This window comes from Chenopodium album, chromosome 11 (genome assembly GCF_948465745.1).
Source record: "Chenopodium album chromosome 11, dcCheAlbu1.1, whole genome shotgun sequence".
Classification (NCBI taxonomy): domain Eukaryota; kingdom Viridiplantae; phylum Streptophyta; class Magnoliopsida; order Caryophyllales; family Amaranthaceae; genus Chenopodium; species Chenopodium album.
Genome location: NC_137844.1, coordinates 43,533,873 through 43,552,987, shown reverse-complemented (window position 1 = coordinate 43,552,987; position 19,115 = coordinate 43,533,873).

Genomic DNA, 19,115 nt, shown 5'->3' with positions numbered 1-19,115 from the left:
AAGGGGGAATTTTGTTGACCCTAATAAAGTGTTGATGATGACTTCATGGAAAACAAACTCGTAAAAGACTTAACTTGCTATAAAGTTGTGTGATGATGAGTGGAATCGAGTTATGTGTAATGACAATCTAGAGGAGGAAGGAGCATATAACATGGTTTGATGACATCTTATAAAGTTAAGGAAAGCAATGAAAAAAATTAGAGGTCGAGTTCCTTGAGGGAGGAATTGGAGGTTTAGAGTCGAAGTCTTAAAGAGAAGAACTCGAGGAGTCTAATTTATTTTTGTTTTATTTTAGGCTTCTTATTATGTTCATATTTAGCACATTGATATGATTAGGGTCAAGTGGAATTTTAATTAATATGTTAAGATTTATTTTCCATTTTTTTGGATATTTTATTTGAGATATATTTTGAGAAAATATCTTTTTGAAAATGTCTTTAAAGAAAAGATTTTCTGTTTATTTATATACTAATCTTTTGGGAAATCTATTTTGGAAAATATTCTTGGACTTGTGTTTTTCTCAATCAAAGGTTGTTGAGAGGAGTAGGGAAGTGGTAAAACATTTTGAGTATGTTTTGGGTGTTTTTGTTCCTTGGGAGAGTTACAACTCGAAGATTGATCCGTCTGAGTCTGTACCTGCAAAAGCAACGGAGACTCCGGATGGGTGGAGCTCCGCCTCCAACGATCAAGTTAGTAACTTGAAGAAGGATAAAAAGTGCGGAATTTAAGGTGGGGATCTGTTTGGATTCCAAGCTCAGATATTCTCTGATGAGAGAGAAAAATGGATGTAATAAATGATTGTGAATTGTCCCCAAAATGAGGGAATATCTCCCTATTTATAGGGTCATGGGGAAAAGTGCGATCCACTAGGTCAGTCTGACCTAGGGCAGGTGGGCTGCGCCGCAAAAGTGCGGATTTGGGGAATTGGGCCCTTAAAGGCCGCAATTCTGAGAATTGATCTGGGAGTGCCACGTGTCAGCTGGGGATTGGTCAGAGGTGACTTGCCAGCCTTTGACACGTGGCAGGCCCTCATTGGTCCAAGTGTTTAGGGTAAAAATACCCAAACATTTGCCCCTCACAGGTGGCACGTGGCAGGCCACGTGGCGCCTGTGACACGTGTCCACTCGTGAATGGTGAATCAGTAAAAACGACTCTTTTAACGGAGGTGTGACGGGGATTCCACCGTTTCACCCCCTATAAATAGGGATTTCACCCCCTCCTTTTCACTTTTCAATTTTCATTGACTTTTTAGAGAGAGAAAGAGAGATTCTAGAGAGAGGTGCTCTGATCCCGGTTGCGTTCTAGCAAATTCAAGATCTTCGCGTGCTTTCTCAAAGTCACCCGGTCACCGGTTGTTGCTTGTTTTCAGATTTTCAGAACTTAAAGTAAGGTAACTATCCATTCCCTTCTTTCAGTTTTTTCTTCTTTTAGCTTGTATACATTCATTTCCGGCTGTATACATTAGTTTTTCAAAAAAATAAAATGGACTCTCCATCCGCACACACGGCACTGCCTAGGACATTCAGCCGGTCTCCTGGTACGGCTGAGTCTAGAACCGGGGGTGCCTTGTCTGGAGTTTCAGAAATGCTTTGCTCATCTCCGGCTTCCTCCCTCTCTGTGTCTGTGTAGGACACAATGGCTAGAGTAAAACAAACGGCTACCAAACCTAGGTGGCGGCGCACTAGGAAAGTGCCCGCTGATGAAGTTGTGAGAGAAGAGGACTATGAAGGTCCTGATGAGCAAAGAGACTCCTAGGAGGATGCCCCCTCCACTTCCTCCAGTAACGAAATAGAAGAGGGAGACGGTGAGGAAGCCGCCTCCTCTCCAGAGCAACAAAATAACTCAGACGGCGAAGCCGCTGAGAGGTCAGAGGCCGAGGCATCTGGCTCTGACCAAGAGGACCTTGCTGAGGCGTATCGCCGTTCAGCAAAAGTAGTAGAAAATCCGGATCCTATGAGGACCATAATGCGGCCGGGAGATATCTCTCTCCTAGAAAGTGGCTTCAAGCAGCAACATCCCTTTGGAGAGGGATGGGATATCATAGTCCCGCCAGCCGATGCTGTAATGGCTTGGGGGGACGATATTGACAATGCAAACAACTATTTCGTTTGCTATGAGGCGGTGATAGAAGCCGACCTCCGGTTCCCCCTTCACAGAGGTATCCGAAAATTTTTGAAGGGGTACGATTTGGGAGTGTGGCAATTGACCCCAAACTCTTGGGTCAATATTCTGAGCTACATTGCCGCCTGCGAGCTCCAGGATATTGAGCCCAACTTTACTGCATTTGCCCATATGCACTACCTGAAGAGTGTCCCAGGCGATACGGGGCGTGGTACACTATTTCCACGCTCCCGGAATACTTGATGACTTTGGACAAGGTATCCAAATGGGAAGGATGGAAAGACAAATGGTACTTGGTCTCCTCCCCTTCCTTGAAGATGAATGAAATTCTCCGGCGCTACAATAAGGAGCCGGCTTTGGTGGGCCAGAAATGCGTGCGCCCGGCTCTGTCTACCAAGGCTAGGGAGCAAATAATAGAGCCGGAGTTTTTCAAGACTACAACTGAGCCCTTGGGGGATGGGTCTCATATAGTTGTACCAAAAAATTGGATCCCCCATCCGGATTTTTTCTCGGACGAGAGATTCTTGTCCACCTGTGGGTTGAGCACCATGTTTCCCAAGGGTAGACTCACTCACCCACCCGGCAATTTGCCGTCTGCATTTTATGCTTCAGTGATTTCAATTATTCTTGTTTTAATCCTTTTTTCTTTGTTTTTTGCAGAAGAAGCAAGAAACATGGTGGACCCTGCAAAAACACCGGCTAAGTATGCCGCACAGCTTCGCAAGGAGTCGGTGCTGGCCAAAAAGGCAGCCGCAGAGGCCAAGGAGGCCAAGAAAGGCGGGGTAAGATCATCCATATATTTTGTCTTGAATTTATCCAAGTTCCTTTGATGCCGGATGACTAGCTTTCAGTTTGTTTTGCAGGCTCCTACTGGCATCCTCCCCCGGTCCATTACAAAGGCCTTGAAAAGACCTGGGGATGAGCAGCTGAGAACACCGGCTGCCAAAGCCAGGAGGAAAAGCTCATCGGTCTCTGGCTCTACTGCCAAAGACCACCCCACAACCGGAGGCAAGAGCCCCGCCGCCCTGAAGTTTCTGAGTGAAAGCTCAGAGAGAGAAGGCAAGAAAAAGCCGGATGCCCCAGAGACATCAAAGAGTGGCGAGCCACTCAAAGCTGCAGGTGGTGCTGCAGCCGGAGGGGAGGAGACGGCGAGAGCTGGCGCCAAAGGTAAGATTGAGATTCCTTGGCCGCTTGACTTTATGAGAGTCAAGACAATGGTTGACCCTTCCGGGGGGTCAGTTAGCAGTCGACAAAGAATGAATGCCAAATACGCTGCTAGTCTCTCACCAAGTACTTCTTATGGTGCAGATGCTACTTCTGGGCCCCCGGACATGGCGGGGTTTGCAAAGAGAATGGTGAGAACTCTCACCCAGTCGGAGAAGAACTCCATCCCCAACCGCCATGAGGTAGATTTTGACCAAATCCTGGGTCAGCTGGCGGAGGTAAGTTGAACTTGACACTTGACTTTTTTTCGTTTCATTCTTCTTTCTTTTTTTTGTTTGATTTTTCGACTGACCCTATGTAGGTTATGGTCCTGGTGGATGGGCTCCGGGTGCCCTTCAGGAAAAAACAAGATGAGGTAAATGATGCCAAGAAGAGGGCTCAACAAAACCTCAACTCTGCTGAATATGCATATTATATGTCTGATCTTGCCATTAAAGCAGTGGAGTTGAAACAGGAGGAGCTGATCAAGACCATAACGGCTGCTAACGACGCGGCTAACAACTGGATCAATGATCTTGAGATACAGGTGAAAAATGCCTGTTCGGATCTCAGGGCCTTGGAGGGAGCCGATAAGGAGAATGCGAATCTCCAAAAGGATAACTCCTGACTGGTTGCTGATCTGGCCACCCTGAAGGCCAAGCACAAAGAGGAGCTCGACGCTGAGCAGAGTCGGCTCATCAATGAAAATGAGCGGGACAATGAAGTCCGCCTGAAAATGGCTTGGCAGCTCCTCTACCCGGATGTTGACCCAGCTCCACCTCGCTTCAAAGTTTGGGCAGCTGAGCAGGGGGCTGAGGTCTCGGATGACGAGGAGCCGGAGGAGGAAGAGGGGGAACAGGGCAACAAGGATGTCCAGCCTGAAGAGGCTGCTGATCGGGAGAGAGTTCCCCCTGCAGGCCAGGTCCAGCCGGAGCAGCCCACTGAGTAGCTCTCCTTTTCTTGTATTTCTGCGGCAGTATGCCAAATTTCTTTGTCTTTCCGGCCTGAGTGCCGAGTATGTTATGTATTTTTACCGATTGTGGAGTCGGGTAACATTGGTTTCTTCACCGGATGTGATTCCGGTTAACAATTATTTTGGCCTTTGTGCCAATTTTAAATATCTATGAAGTATACCGACTCAGTCGATTTTTATATTTGCACAATTTTTTCAATTTTTCACTTTTGCATATATACTTGATATATACTTGTGATTTTGCCTAACTTATGAAAAGCATGCGGCAGGTATAAATCCGGCTGTCCTTGCCCCTGGACGGCTATGTGGTTGGTTTCATCTGAAACTAATTGATTGTCTTGAAAACTTCTTATACTTAGAGAGTATGAGATGTTTGTAAGACAATCAATCACAATGGTGATTTCCCCAAACCAAGTACATAGCCGGAAAAATAACAGGCACACAACCTCTGCCCCAGGCGGTATTTGATCGTCTGGGTTACAATCATAGCCATTACGCGAAAAGTTTTGCCCGAATTGGGGGGTACGTAAAAAATCCTAAGTAAGAGCTTGTGATAATACTCCGGCTGATGTCTAGGGACATCCGGAAGTTCACAGTCTTAAACGTCCTTAGGAGCAATTCAAGTCAGACGGCTATGAGTTGGCTAATTTAGCCGTTCAATCTTTGCCGTCTGTATGGATACGTAGAACGAGCAGGTAGGCTGTTCTCTGCGACGATTGCACCCGGAGGGGTATCGCCAGACGCCTTTATCCATGTTGGGATAGGCGAATTTATGAAAAAGACAACCATCCGGCCATTGGCCTCTAGTCTAGTTGGAGACCGGCTGCATAGCCACTAGGCGGTTTTGTGCCTTGCTTTAGGATCTGGCCATAGGCCGCATGTCACTACGGACATTTGAATTTAATACTAAGTTTCAAACTTAGTTGGTTATCTGGCCATTGGCCTCATGTCATTCAGACGTTTAAGTGAGATACTGAAACTTAGACATTGTTTCTTTAAGAAAATGACCCGTATGGGGAAAGCCCAGACGGAACAAAGAAAAGCAAACATAATTAAAAACAAAAAGCACTTTTCATTAATACTCTTTGTTACAAAAATTTACAGGTCTCAGAAGTAGTACTTTTTCAAGTTGTCCACATTCCAAGTTCTAGGCAGGCGTCTACCGTCTGGGGTTTCCAGGCGGTAGGTGCCGTCCCTTACTTCTTCACAGATCCGGTAGGGGCCTTCCCAATTTGGAGTTAGCTTTCCAATCTCATTGGCCCTACCGGTTGCCTCTATTTTGCGTAACACAAAATCGTCCACTTTCAAAGGGCGTTTGTGTACTCTTTTGTTGTAGGCTCTAGTCATTCTCAGACGGTAGATCTCATGACGCAAGGTAGCATTGCCCCTGCGTTCCGGGAGGGAGTCCAATGCCAGCCGCATGGCCTCCCAATTTGCCTCTTCATCATAGAGCATCACTCTGAGCGTGGGCTCATAGTGTTCAATGGGCAAGACGGATTCAACACCGTACACCATGAGAAATGGAGTTTCCCCGGTTGACCCTTTGGCAGTTGTCCAGATGGCCCATAGGACATGAATCAATTCTTCTGCCCATAAACCAGCGGCTCTTTCAATTTTCTTTTTTATGCCGTCTGAGATGAGTTTGTTGAAAGCCTCAACCTGGCCATTTGCTTGAGGACGACCGACTGAGGCAAAGTAACTTGAGATCCCTTGATCTCCAAACCAACTTTTGAGCTGGGGCGTCTCAAATTGAGGGCCGTTGTCAAATACCATAGACATAGGTACCCCAAACCGGGTGATGATGTTCTTCCATATGAAAGAGATAACATCCTTTGTCTTGATATTCTTAACTGCCTTCGCCTCCACCCACTTGGTGAAGTAATCCACAGCCACCAAAATATAGCGCTTTCCGCCTGGAGCAGGCGTATAAGGACCCAAAATGTCCATCCCCCATTTAGCAAATGGGACTGGGCTGTGGATTGCCGTTAGATCAGTAGCCGGGCGATGTATAAGCTTGCCAAACCTTTGGCATTTGTCACATTTCTTCACAAATTCCTTGGCGTCTGCCTCAAGGGTAGGCCAAAAATAATGCCGCCTGGCTCTGACGGCTAGGGACTTACCGCCTATGTGGGAGGCGCAAAAGCCCGCATGCAGCTCTTCGAGAACCTCTTTCCCCTTTTCTGGGGTAACACACTTCAGCAAGGGCTTGAGAAATCCAGCCTTGAAGAGTTCTCCGTTTCTCATCTCGAAGTTAGCTACTCTCTTCTTCATGACGGCTGCTTCTTGTGGTGAATCAGGGAGCGTGCCGACTGTTAGATACGCCCGGATGCCATCCATCCAGGTAGAACTTCGGTCTAGAATTCCAATGGGCTCTTCATATATACTTTTTTTTTTTCCAAAACTTCCTAAAAGACTGACCGAGGCGTATCATGGCAGGCGGAGGATGCCAATTTTGACAATGCATCCGCCTGGTTGTTATCTGACCGGGGCACTTGACTCAGTCGTAACTCTTCAAGTGACCCAACCTCTTCTTTGACGGCCTGAAGATATTTGATCATAGCCGGGTGAGTTGCTTCATATTTTCCCTCATACTGGCTAACGACCAACTGAGAATCAAAGAAGGCGTCAATCTTTGTTGCCCCTGCTGCCTTACACATGCGGATTCCGGCTAGCAGGGCTTCATACTCTGCCTCATTGTTTGAGGCCTGAAACTTGAACCGTAGTGCATACTCAAACTTATCTCCTTCTAGAGATTCATAGATAATGCCTGCACCACAACCATTCTTTGTAGAGCTCCCATCTACATACACCTTCCAAACCTGATCAATATTATCCGGAGGAACCGGTCGAGTCATTTTCACAATGAAGTCGACAAACGCCTGACCTTTCACTGCCTTCCTTGGTTCATAGGTGATTTCAAGACTTTGCATTTCAATAACCCACTTTATCATTCTGCCGGATGACTCCAAGGTAGACATTGGCCGCTTGAGGGGCTGGTCGGTGTAAATTACAACCGGATGTGCCTGAAAGTATGGCTTCAACTTTTTGAAGGCCATATATAAAGCAAGACCAAAATTTTCAACCATGGGGTACCAGAGTTCAGCATTCTTTAACACATGGCTAATGAAATATACCGGAAGTTGGATGCCGTCTCGTTCAGCAAGGAGAACAGCACTGAGGGCATGATCTGAGACGGCTAGGTACATGTACAACTTTTCTCTAGGCAAAGGACTAACAAGCCTTGGCAAAGAGTGCAAGTGTTCTTTCAATTTCTGGATGGCCGCCTCAGCATCATCCCCCCATTCAAACCTAGTCTTCTTCCTGATTGCTTGGAAGAAGTAAAGGCATTTGTCACTTGACCGGCTGAGGAACCTCCCCAATGCGGCCAGGCAACCGGTGAGTCTCTGAACTTCCTTGACAGTGGGGGGTGACTTCATGTCAATCACCGCCTGTATCTTCTCAAGGTTAGCCTCTATCCCCCTTTGATCAATCAGGAATCCGAGAAACTTCCCAGACTCAACACCAAAGACGCATTTCTTAGGATTCAACATAACCTTATGCCGCCTGAGTGTGGTGAAAGTTTCTCGGAGATCAGCAAGGTGATCCGCCTGCTGCTTGGATTTGACTATCATGTCATCAATATATGCCTCTACGTTCCTCCCAATTTGATTAATGAAGACTGTATTAATCATCCATTGGAACGTAGCCGGCGCATTCTTCAAGCCAAACGACATCACAGTATAACAGAATAACCCCTGATCAGTGACGAAGGCCGTCTTCTCTTGATCTTTTTTCCATAGGGGTATCTGATGGAAGCCGGAATAGGCATCCATAAAACTCATCAAGGCATGACCGACTGTAGAATCGACTAAGCTGTCAATCTTTGGAAGTGGATAACTATCCTTCGGGCATGCCCTGTTGAGGTCTGTGTAATCTACACACATCCGCCAGGTACCATTCGGCTTCTTTACAAGCACAACATTCGCCACCCAGTCGGGGAAATTACATGGCCGAATGAACCTAGCATCCAGCAGCTTTTTTACTTCGGCAGCTGCCGCCTGACTTCTTTCCTCGCCGTGATTTCTTTTCTTTTGCCGGATGGGCTTCAATCTTGGATCCACGGCGAGTTTGTGGACAGCGAGATCCGGGCTGATGTCAGGCATCTCTTCCACTTCAAAGGCAAAAATGTTTTTGAATTCTTTCAGCAGAAGGTGCAAATCTGCACCCAGAACATCATGAGCAACCGTCCCAAACTTTACAGTTCGCTCTGGACGGCTGTCATCCAGAGCAAGATCAATACTTTCACCACTCGGTTGGGGACGGAGCTCTTCTGACCGTTCGCCGGTCAGTGATTGCTATTTCTTTTCTTTTTTCACCTCCACCAGCTGTGCAACTTTCCTTTTCTTTCCGGCTGCTGGTGGGGGTGGACTGGCATCCTTGACATTGTCAAGGTCTATTGGTTCCTTCCCTTGGCCGTCTGTGGCCATAGTATCTTTGAGGGCTGAGAGGTAGCACTCCCGGGCCGTCTTCTGATCCCCGTTCAGGGAACCAACAGAGCCATCATCCCGCTCATACTTGATGAGCATGAGAGACGGGATGATTACCGCCTTGGCTTCGTTGAGGGTTGGCCTGCGAAGAATAATGTTGTAGGCGGTCAACTCCTCAACGACCAAGAATCTGACGACAATATGTCGTCCCTGGCCTTTTTCTCCCAGCCGAATGGGTAAGTCAATTCTTCCGGCTGGGTAGACCATCCCACCCCCAAAACCAACCAAGGGGTGGGTGACCGGTTGCATGCTGCTGGAGTTGTATTTCAGCTTCTGCAAGCACCGGAGGCTGATGATGTCCGACGAGCTGCCGGTATCAATAAGTATGCGTCCAACCAATTGGTTGGCAACCTTACATTCAATGACGACCGGGTCGTCATGCGGACGGCGGACGCTGCCCCTGTCCTTCTAAGTAATGAGAACGTCTAGGAAGGTGGAACTGGCAGACGCCTGCTCGTCATCATCCTTGTCCATCTTTCGAAGATGGCTTTTGGTGCCCTGGATGGTAGGGCCACCACATGAGAATACGCCTGCTATAGTGTAGACCGGATCCTTATCGGTATCCGAGCTACTAGTAGGCTGGTGGGTTGTCTTGAAGGACTGACCCTTATTTTTCTTCTTTGCCCCGGCTGGGGACTTAGAAATGTAGGACTTCAACATCCCTTTGTCAGCCAGACGGTCCAACGCCCGCTGAAGACTGAAGCAGTCGTTGGTGTCATGGCCTACCTCCTCATGGAATTGGCAGTATTTGTTCTTGTTCCGTGACTGTACGGAACTCTTCATTGGATTCAGCTTCTCAATAGACAGCCGGTCCTTTACCTCCATGAGGATGGAGTTGCAGTCTTTGTTAAACTCGTACCAGTGAATGTACGGTTTAAACTCCTTTTTCTTCTTCTGGGACGGCTGCTCAGAATCACTGACCGCCCAGACTTCTTTTCTTTTCTTGCTCTCTTCTTTTTTCTTTGCCGGCTGAGCATACCGACTCTCTTTTTGCTTGTCGGACTTCTCGGAGTCCGACTGGCTGCCAGGCGTGTAGAGGTCGGTTGCTTGAATATAGCTTTCCGCCTCCCTCAGGGCCGCCTGCAGCGTAAATGCCCCTTTTCTGACAAGGTCGAACTTGAAGTTCGACCCGTCTCTCAGACCCTTAAAGAAGTTTGTAAATGCTACCTCGTCAGACAGCCCCTGAATCTGGATTCTAATCAGGTTGAACCGCCTGACATATGAGCGTAGCCCTTCTCTCTCTCCTTGCTTAATGGTGCTCAAGTCTAAACTTGTTTTCTTAGCAGGGATGTTCATTGAGAAGTTGGTGGCAAACAAGAAGGCTAGCTTCTTGAAGCAATCAATAGATCCGGCTGGCAAGTTGCCAAACCATTGTTGGGCAATGCCCTTCATTGTAGCCGGAAAACAACGACACCAGGTGGCATCGTCCCAACCCTGTAAACACATAAGGTTGGTGTATGCCATCAGGTGGTCTTCAGGTTTGGTAGTACCATCATAAGTACCCACCAACACATTCATAACCTTGGCCGGCTGGGCCGCCTTGGTTATATTCTTGGCGAACGCAGAAGGCTGTTCACCAAGCTTCAGCAGCCGGAGCTGCCAATCCAGTGGCTGGACATTGTTGTATGCCGCCTGACCTCTGTAGGGAATATTTCAAGAATTATGACCCCAAAATTGAACCCCACTGTGATCATACACTAAAGTATGGTGGCGTTCCAAAGGGAAAGAAAAGAGAGCAAAAGAGTCGCCAACAAGTTTTAGGAACTTGTAAACCCAAAAGACAATCCAAAAGGACCATCAACTCCATAAGGTCTTGAACCAAACAGGGTCCGGGGATGAGGGTACGAATCCAATCTACAAAAGAAAGGACCCGCCCTATAAAACAGGCCTCTACTTTGTTCTGCTCGTATTCATGTGCGCTTTTCGAATAACATACAAACATTATATTAAACCTACCCTGTTTATCTATGTTGGTTGAATATTAATGCACAAATAAACTATTATTGGCGATCACTTGAGTTAAAATCACATTAGCCTAAACCAAATAAATAATTATCTTATTAAGCGTGATTTCAAGTACAAATTCCCTTTAACAATCATAAAAGGTGTGATCAAGCAATAACAATATAAAATATATCAAGCAACAAAATAATAAACGATAGCAATAATGATGATAATAGCATGATAAGGCATAATAAAGCTTAATAATAATAGCAAGATCCTAGGCATGATACTAACAAGATTAATAACAAATCCTAGCATGTCACTAAACAATAAAGATCGAAGCTTTAAACCTAACATGGTACTAACATGATATTAGAAAGAGTAAAGGCATCCTAAACATGATTCTAGAAAGCATAAAAAACATCCTAACATGATACTAGGAATATTAAACATCCTAACATGATACTAGGAATATTAAACATCCTAACATGATACTAGGAATCATAAAACAATAATAAGCATGCTTTCTACATTGTTAATAAAATAGGAAGTAAGCTAATCTACTTACTTTGAAGCCTCGTACTTCTTTCTAATAACAAAATACACAAGTTAGTAAACTTCAATGAAAATAAATAAAGAATAATTAAATAATTAAATTGAAATCAAAGTAAATAAAGTTTTGACTAGTTTTGGACCAAACCCTCAGAAATTATCAACCTTGCACGTCTAGGGCGAAGGCAACTTCGAACTTGGCTAGGTGTTTCAAGATCTTGTGAATGCGGAATATTGTTTGTAGAAAGGTTGGTTTAGAAATAGAGAGAAAGAATAAGCTATATTGCTTAGAGAGAGAATAGAGAGAATTAATGATGAGAGTTGATAATTGATAGTTGAGAGTTGATGAAAGTTGATTGGGAGAATTGATGAATAAAAACAGAAGTTCGGGACCCTATTTATAATGAAAATAGTCCGGAAAAATACAGAATTTGATAAGGAATAAAACTACACGCTGTCGCAAGGAATCGACTCTGTCGCGAGGCGACAGGGTCTGTCGCGAGGCGACAGACTTGTCGTTTGGCGACAACCTGTATTAGCGCGTTTTCTTCACGCGGAATCCGATTTTTAATCAACTTGATCTACGGAATCCGTACAGAAGATAAAATACGTATTTTTAAGATAATAATAAAATAATGTTTTACTCCAAATAAAAGTCTATTTTTAAAATAAATAATTATTAAATCTAATAATATTAGAATTAAAAAGAACCTTCTAGAAACTTCTAGAAAATTATAATTAATCCTAATGATTTTAGGAATAATAATTAACATTGGGCCCTCCTCTAGATCATTGGGCCGTATGTAAATAATTAACCGGACCCAGTTTAGTATTTTGGCCATAACTTCCTCAATATTCATCGAAATTGGGCTTATAATGTATCGTTGGAAAGGTCTTTTCGAGCCCCATCCAACTACACTATTATTGGACCTTAATCATGGACCAAACTAAAATGGTTTGGATATTTTCAAATAAATAGAGTTATTTTCAAAAATAGAGAGAAAAGAATTTAATAAAAACTAAACCGCAACACTTGACTTTCAACCACTTTCACCTCATTCGATTATGGTTCGACGTGAAAGGCATTCATCACTGGGTTTGGTTTTGGGGAGACACAAATGGGTGTCTACAGAAGCCCCCACTTTGACTGAGTTTGGAGAAACTTATGTTTCGAAAACGAAAGTCAAAGTATCGATAGGGACGGAGAATGATTCAGAACGTTCTGCGATTCCAAATCATTCTTATAACACCGATACCTGCAAACTAATCATTAGTTAAAACAGATAAAAGAGTTAAGAAACGCGTATCTTGCACCGTCGAGCACACGTCTCTGAACGTAACCATTTTGCTGTTGCTTCATTTGTTTGTGACAACCTCCACAGTATCTTGTGAACGCCATCATTGAAAATAACCGTATGTCGTCGTCTTCAATATTCTTGGTGACAATCCTCCACAGTATTTCGGGAACATCGTCGAAAATAACTGTATGACGTCATCTTCTAGTTTGTGGCCGTATGTCGCCACGGCAGTGTATCGCCGCTATAGACAATCTCTTCTTTACCTTGAGGGACCGTCGAAGGTGACCATATCTTGTCATCTTCAGAATTTGTGACAACTCTCCACATCCTAGGGAATGCTGTCTATCATTGCAGCTACATCTCGAGCTTTTGCTTGAATCATGGTGACAACCTTCCCAATCATAGCGAATGTCGTCGAAGACCGCCTCATCACGAACCGCTCTTCTCAAATTTAGGTGACAACTTCCACAATCTTAGCGGGCATTTTTGAAGACCGCCTCATCACGAACCGCTCTTCTCAAATCTAGGTGACAACCTCCACAATCTTAGCGAATGTTGTCGAAGACCACCTCATCACGAACCGCTCTTCTCAAATATAAGTGAGAACTTCCACAATCTTAGCGGACATTGTCGAAGATCGCCCATCTCGTGCTATCTTTTCAAATCTTGGTGACAACTTCCACAATCTTAGCGGGCGTTGTCGAAGATTGCTCATCTCGTGCTATCTTCTCAAATCAAGTGATAACCTTCACAATCTTAGCGAAAGCTATCAAAGACCGCTTCATCTTGAATCGTTCTTCTCAAATATAATAATAACCTCCCCAATCATAGTGAAAGCTATTGAAGGTCGCTTCATCTCAAACCGTCCTTCTTAAATCCAAGTAATAGACTCTTTTTAATCTTAAAGCCCCCTGTTGAAGGCTTTGTCTTCTTGAACCTTCAAATCATCTTCCATCCTAGGAAATCGTTGTGAACCGTTACTCCGGTGCTTGCGATGAGCCAATGCTTAGGCGCTTTAAGCTAAGTGAGACGATCTTTTGTCAGGTCGATCACTTATTGTTGATTGTAATCGAGCCGATTACTAAATCATGTCAAATTTCTTGGAGGGGCTAACTGGCGTACCAAGGAACCCGAAATTTCTGTAAAAGGTCCGCATAATCCAATATGGGGCCACACATTCTGTCGCTGCACTGGCGCATGCCAGAACCTTCTGTCTCCGCAATATCGTTCTATCGCCAGGCAACAAACCTGTCGTTTGGCGATAGATTCCTTTTCCATTTCTACTGCTGCTGCTGCTGTTCATTGCCTTGGAAAAGTTTCATACATCTATATTCGCGGTTTTTCGAAAAAATCCGGAAATATTCTTGCTCGCTGGAATGTACCTGCATCTATATTTCAGACTATAGGACTTTGCTCATCTTTTATTATCTTAGGGTTGACCTAAGGCTTAGTGTTGCTTGACTCATTGATTTGACATGACTCAACTCAAAGCGTTTGACACATGTGTTAGCTAGACTCCACTCGATGTGATATGACACGACATGACTCAATGTACATGACTCGTGTATATGACTCACATGACTCAAAAAACAAAAAATTTCTGTCATCTTTGTGGAGGGTACCGACTTTTCCCGAAAAAGAAAGAAGTGAAAAAGAATCGAAGTATTTGATGGTGCATGTTGAATGAGCTTAATCAAGTATATGCATTTGATACTATCCCTCAAGGTGCAAGGATTAATTCCTCCTAAACTATCTTAGTTGACTTGATTATGAAAGTATTTAGGTAACTTAGGCACGGAGGCTAAGCACTTCATACTTTGATACGATGATGATTATAAGTGATGAGTGATGTTGATATGACAAAGCATGCTTCAACATTATGTTAAGACTTCATGACAAAGGGTTCCTAATTGGAAGTCTATTTAGTCATGTATCTGTGCAGTGTGTGAAAGTGACACTAAAGTTAGGCTACAAAGGCTAAGTGTATGGAAAAGTATTATTTGATAAGAGTCAAATAATGACGAGTCTTAGGCTAGGTAGGCTAATGATGTAAGGATCAAGCCCCCAAGTCTAGCTCTAAGTGAATAGGGATGAGCATTGGAAATCCCTTGATATGATCATGGTGTAAGTGTGTGAATGTGAAAATGAATGCATTTTTATTATGGTCGCACCTCAATATGAGGTTGCCTACGTATCCGTTAGGAATCAGGCCAAACGTAGCTCTAGCCGAACCTCGCACAAGTATGTATACCTCAAAAAGGTCTTTTTAAGGGTTGTAACGTGGTTAGGCTAAAGGTTAGAGAAGAAGGGGATAAAGGCTCAAGACCCTAGATAAGCCCCCAAGGTGTGCAACCTTGCTTTTGAATCTTTGTATTTTTATGCTTGAGGTTTCTCATTTTTGAGCTTTTTTTCTTTTTTGTTTTTGCTCTTCTTTTTTTTGCTTTTGCATTTTTCATATTCGCATTTTTTTTATAAGTGTGGGCAATCTCGATCATGCGGTCTATCACTCACTTGGCATTCATGTTTCTCAGGCACGGTACCGAGCACTCGATAAGAAACGCAATCTGAGACATGTTCTTATCAAAGATATTTTTATATCCAAGACATTGGAACACTTGCCCTTTTGTACACTTTTATTATATTTATATTTTTTTTATTTTATTCTTTTGAGATCACTCAAGCTTTCATATTTGTAAATTGCATAAGTTACACACCATCCCATCCCAAGGTTAAGTAGATGTGGGTTGAAGAAAAAAAAAAGGTCTATCGTTAGACGAGGCTCAAAGTGGTTTATCAAGAAAGGGATTATATATTTGAAGGGGTAAGATATGATATGGCTACAAGAGGTGTCTCTAATCATGGGTATACCTTGTGCTTAATTCGACATAGGGTTTTTTTTTTTTTTTTTTTTTTTTTTTTTTTTTTTTTTAATAATTCAATGATCATATGCAAGAAATAAAATGCTCATTTTATTAAAAGGAAAAAGTAAAAAACCTACAAAGTAAATTTAAGGAAAATGCAAGGTGTCTATGCTAGACTTATGGGGGAAAGGTTTGAAAAAAAAAAAAAGAAGAAGAAAGCATGAAATCTTAGTGAGAAGCTTGCCTTGTGTTTTGTCTCATCATTACTTTTTTTTTTTATTATTGTCAATCACATGACTCGAACTCGATTCAACGTGCATAGATGGGAAGAGATCATGAAAGAATGAAGGGAGTGATATGTGTGGAGAAAGTATGTGGAGAGTGGGAAGATGATGTAGATGAAGAAATATGGAAGAAAGTATATGGAGAATAGGAAGAAGATGTAGATGAAGAAATGTGGAAGAATTGGAAAAAGAATGGACCCCCAACTCAAATGACGGAAAAACGACTCATGCATGAACCTAAAACATGGTCATGGCGACATATGCAAAGTGTGTGCTAAGACTAGTGAGTTTAGGTAACATGTTAAGACTTGTGTCATGACCATGTGGCTAGACTATGTGACTAGACTCAAGCAAAGACTAAGTTAAGACTTCACGTATGTGCATTAAACTGAACAGGCTGTAGTATTTTAGTCATAACTTTTAATCTGTGACTCTGATTGGGACGAAACCAACTCCAAATTAAAGATAAAACTCGGGGCTACAGATCCATAGGCTGTAAGACTCGTGGTTCTTCCTAGAACTCCGGCTATGACCAAAACAAGTTGACGCATGTGCAGTATACGGGAATAAAAATCCGGGTTGACTTAATGGAACTATGACTCGATTTTAGGCTTGTTCATTAGTTCAAATTAATTAATTAATTAAACAAAGTCCTTTAGTCATTATCCAATTTATTTAGTCTTAATCACAAGTCAAACAAACGGTTAGCACATATATAATATGCACAAGCAAGGATGCACAAGTAGTTCACATAGTCACAATATGATGCAATGAGTTTGCAACCTAACCATGGCTCTAGTTCTCTAAAGTTCAAGGATATGGGTTAAGTCAAAAAGGTCCATGGTTATGAATCCATATGCATTGCACACAAGCCTACCGTGAGGGTTGGAGCGAATGGACAGGATCTCGCGAGTCCGTGATGAAATCGAACTCGACTCCATGGTTTGGTGGGTTCACAAACTTTGCACGTACCCAAATTTGAACTTTGCACATGATAGTGGATTATTCCATTGGGCAGGTGAAGCAGGAACCCCCAGAGGGTTATATCCATATGTAGAACACATATGGGTTCAGAAAAGTGAGAAAAGGTCTCAATCAATAAGTAAAATCAAGCCAACAATGCTAGAAATGGTCAAAGCAAGAAGGCAGACCCCTGGCTCGGTATTGGAAGAACTTGGCGCCAGACTACAAGGACTGTCGCCGCAAAAAAGCCTCTGTCGCCAGGCGACAGAAACTTTTTACGGGCGACAAGCCCTGTTTTCTAGACGCTAGTTCCTACATGCCTTGGCAAGTTCCTGTGTTCTTAGAATTTTCCAGATTTCGCATCGTTTTTTCGATTCTAGTCATGAAAGATATTTCTCAGATTTCCTACGTGTAAAATTCCTAGGTATTGACTCATGGGGCTCTCCCATGAGAACCTTTTAATGCATATGACAATAATGTTAATCAAATCACGCACATGAAATACTTAGAATTTTTCGAGTCTCATCTGCTCATTCTAAATAATTGCCAAAATAAATTTCAGGAATATAAATAGAAATCCTCCCCAGTGGAGTCGCCAAAAACTGTAGGGAATATTTCAAGCATTATGACCCCAAACTTGAACCCCACTGTGATCATACACTAAAGTATGGTGGCGTTCCAAAGGGAAAGAAAAGAGAGCAAAAGAGTCGCCAACAAGTTTTAGGAACTTGTAAACCCAAAAGACAATCCAAAAGGACCATCAACTCCATAAGGTCTTGAACCAAACAGGATCCGGGGATGAGGGTACGAATCCAATCTACAAAAGAAAGGACCCGCCCTATAAAACAGGCCTCTACTTTGTTCTGCTCGTATTCATGTGCGCTTTTCGAATAACATACAAACATTATATTAAACCTACCCTGTTTATCTATGTTGGTTGAATATTAATGCACAAATAAACTATTATTGGCGATCACTTGAGTTAAAATCACATTAGCCTAAACCAAATAAATAATTATCTTATTAAGCGTGATTTCAAGTACAAATTCCCTTTAACAATCATAAAAGGTGTGATCAAGCAATAACAATATAAAATATATCAAGCAACAAAATAATAAACGATAGCAATAATGATGATAATAGCATGATAAGGCATAATAAAGCTTAATAATAATAGCAAGATCCTAGGCATGATACTAACAAGATTAATAACAAATCCTAGCATGTCACTAAACAATAAAGATCGAAGCTTTAAACCTAACATGGTACTAACATGATATTAGAAAGAGTAAAGGCATCCTAAACATGATTCTAGAAAGCATAAAAAACATCCTAACATGATACTAGGAATATTAAACATCCTAACATGATACTAGGAATATTAAACATCCTAACATGATACTAGGAATCATAAAACAATAATAAGCATGCTTTCTACATTGTTAATAAAATAGGAAGTAAGCTAATCTACTTACTTTGAAGCCTCGTACTTCTTTCTAATAACAAAATACACAAGTTAGTAAACTTCAATGAAAATAAATAAAGAATAATTAAATAATTAAATTGAAATCAAAGTAAATAAAGTTTTGACTAGTTTTGGACCAAACCCTCAGAAATTATCAACCTTGCACGTCTAGGGCGAAGGCAACTTCGAACTTGGCTAGGTGTTTCAAGATCTTGTGAATGCGGAATATTGTTTGTAGAAAGGTTGGTTTAGAAATAGAGAGAAAGAATAAGCTATATTGCTTAGAGAGAGAATAGAGAGAATTAATGATGAGAGTTGATAATTGATAGTTGAGAGTTGATGAAAGTTGATTGGGAGAATTGATGAATAAAAACAGAAGTTCGGGACCCTATTTATAATGAAAATAGTCCGGAAAAATACAGAATTTGATAAGGAATAAAACTACACGCTGTCGCAAGGAATCGACTCTGTCGCGAGGCGACAGGGTCTGTCGCGAGGCGACAGACTTGTCGTTTGGCGACAACCTGTATTAGCGCGTTTTCTTCACGCGGAATCCGATTTTTAATCAACTTGATCTACGGAATCCGTACAGAAGATAAAATACGTATTTTTAAGATAATAATAAAATAATGTTTTACTCCAAATAAAAGTCTATTTTTAAAATAAATAATTATTAAATCTAATAATATTAGAATTAAAAAGAACCTTCTAGAAACTTCTAGAAAATTATAATTAATCCTAATGATTTTAGGAATAATAATTAACATTGGGCCCTCCTCTAGATCATTGGGCCGTATGTAAATAATTAACCGGACCCAGTTTAGTATTTTGGCCATAACTTCCTCAATATTCATCGAAATTGGGCTTATAATGTATCGTTGGAAAGGTCTTTTCGAGCCCCATC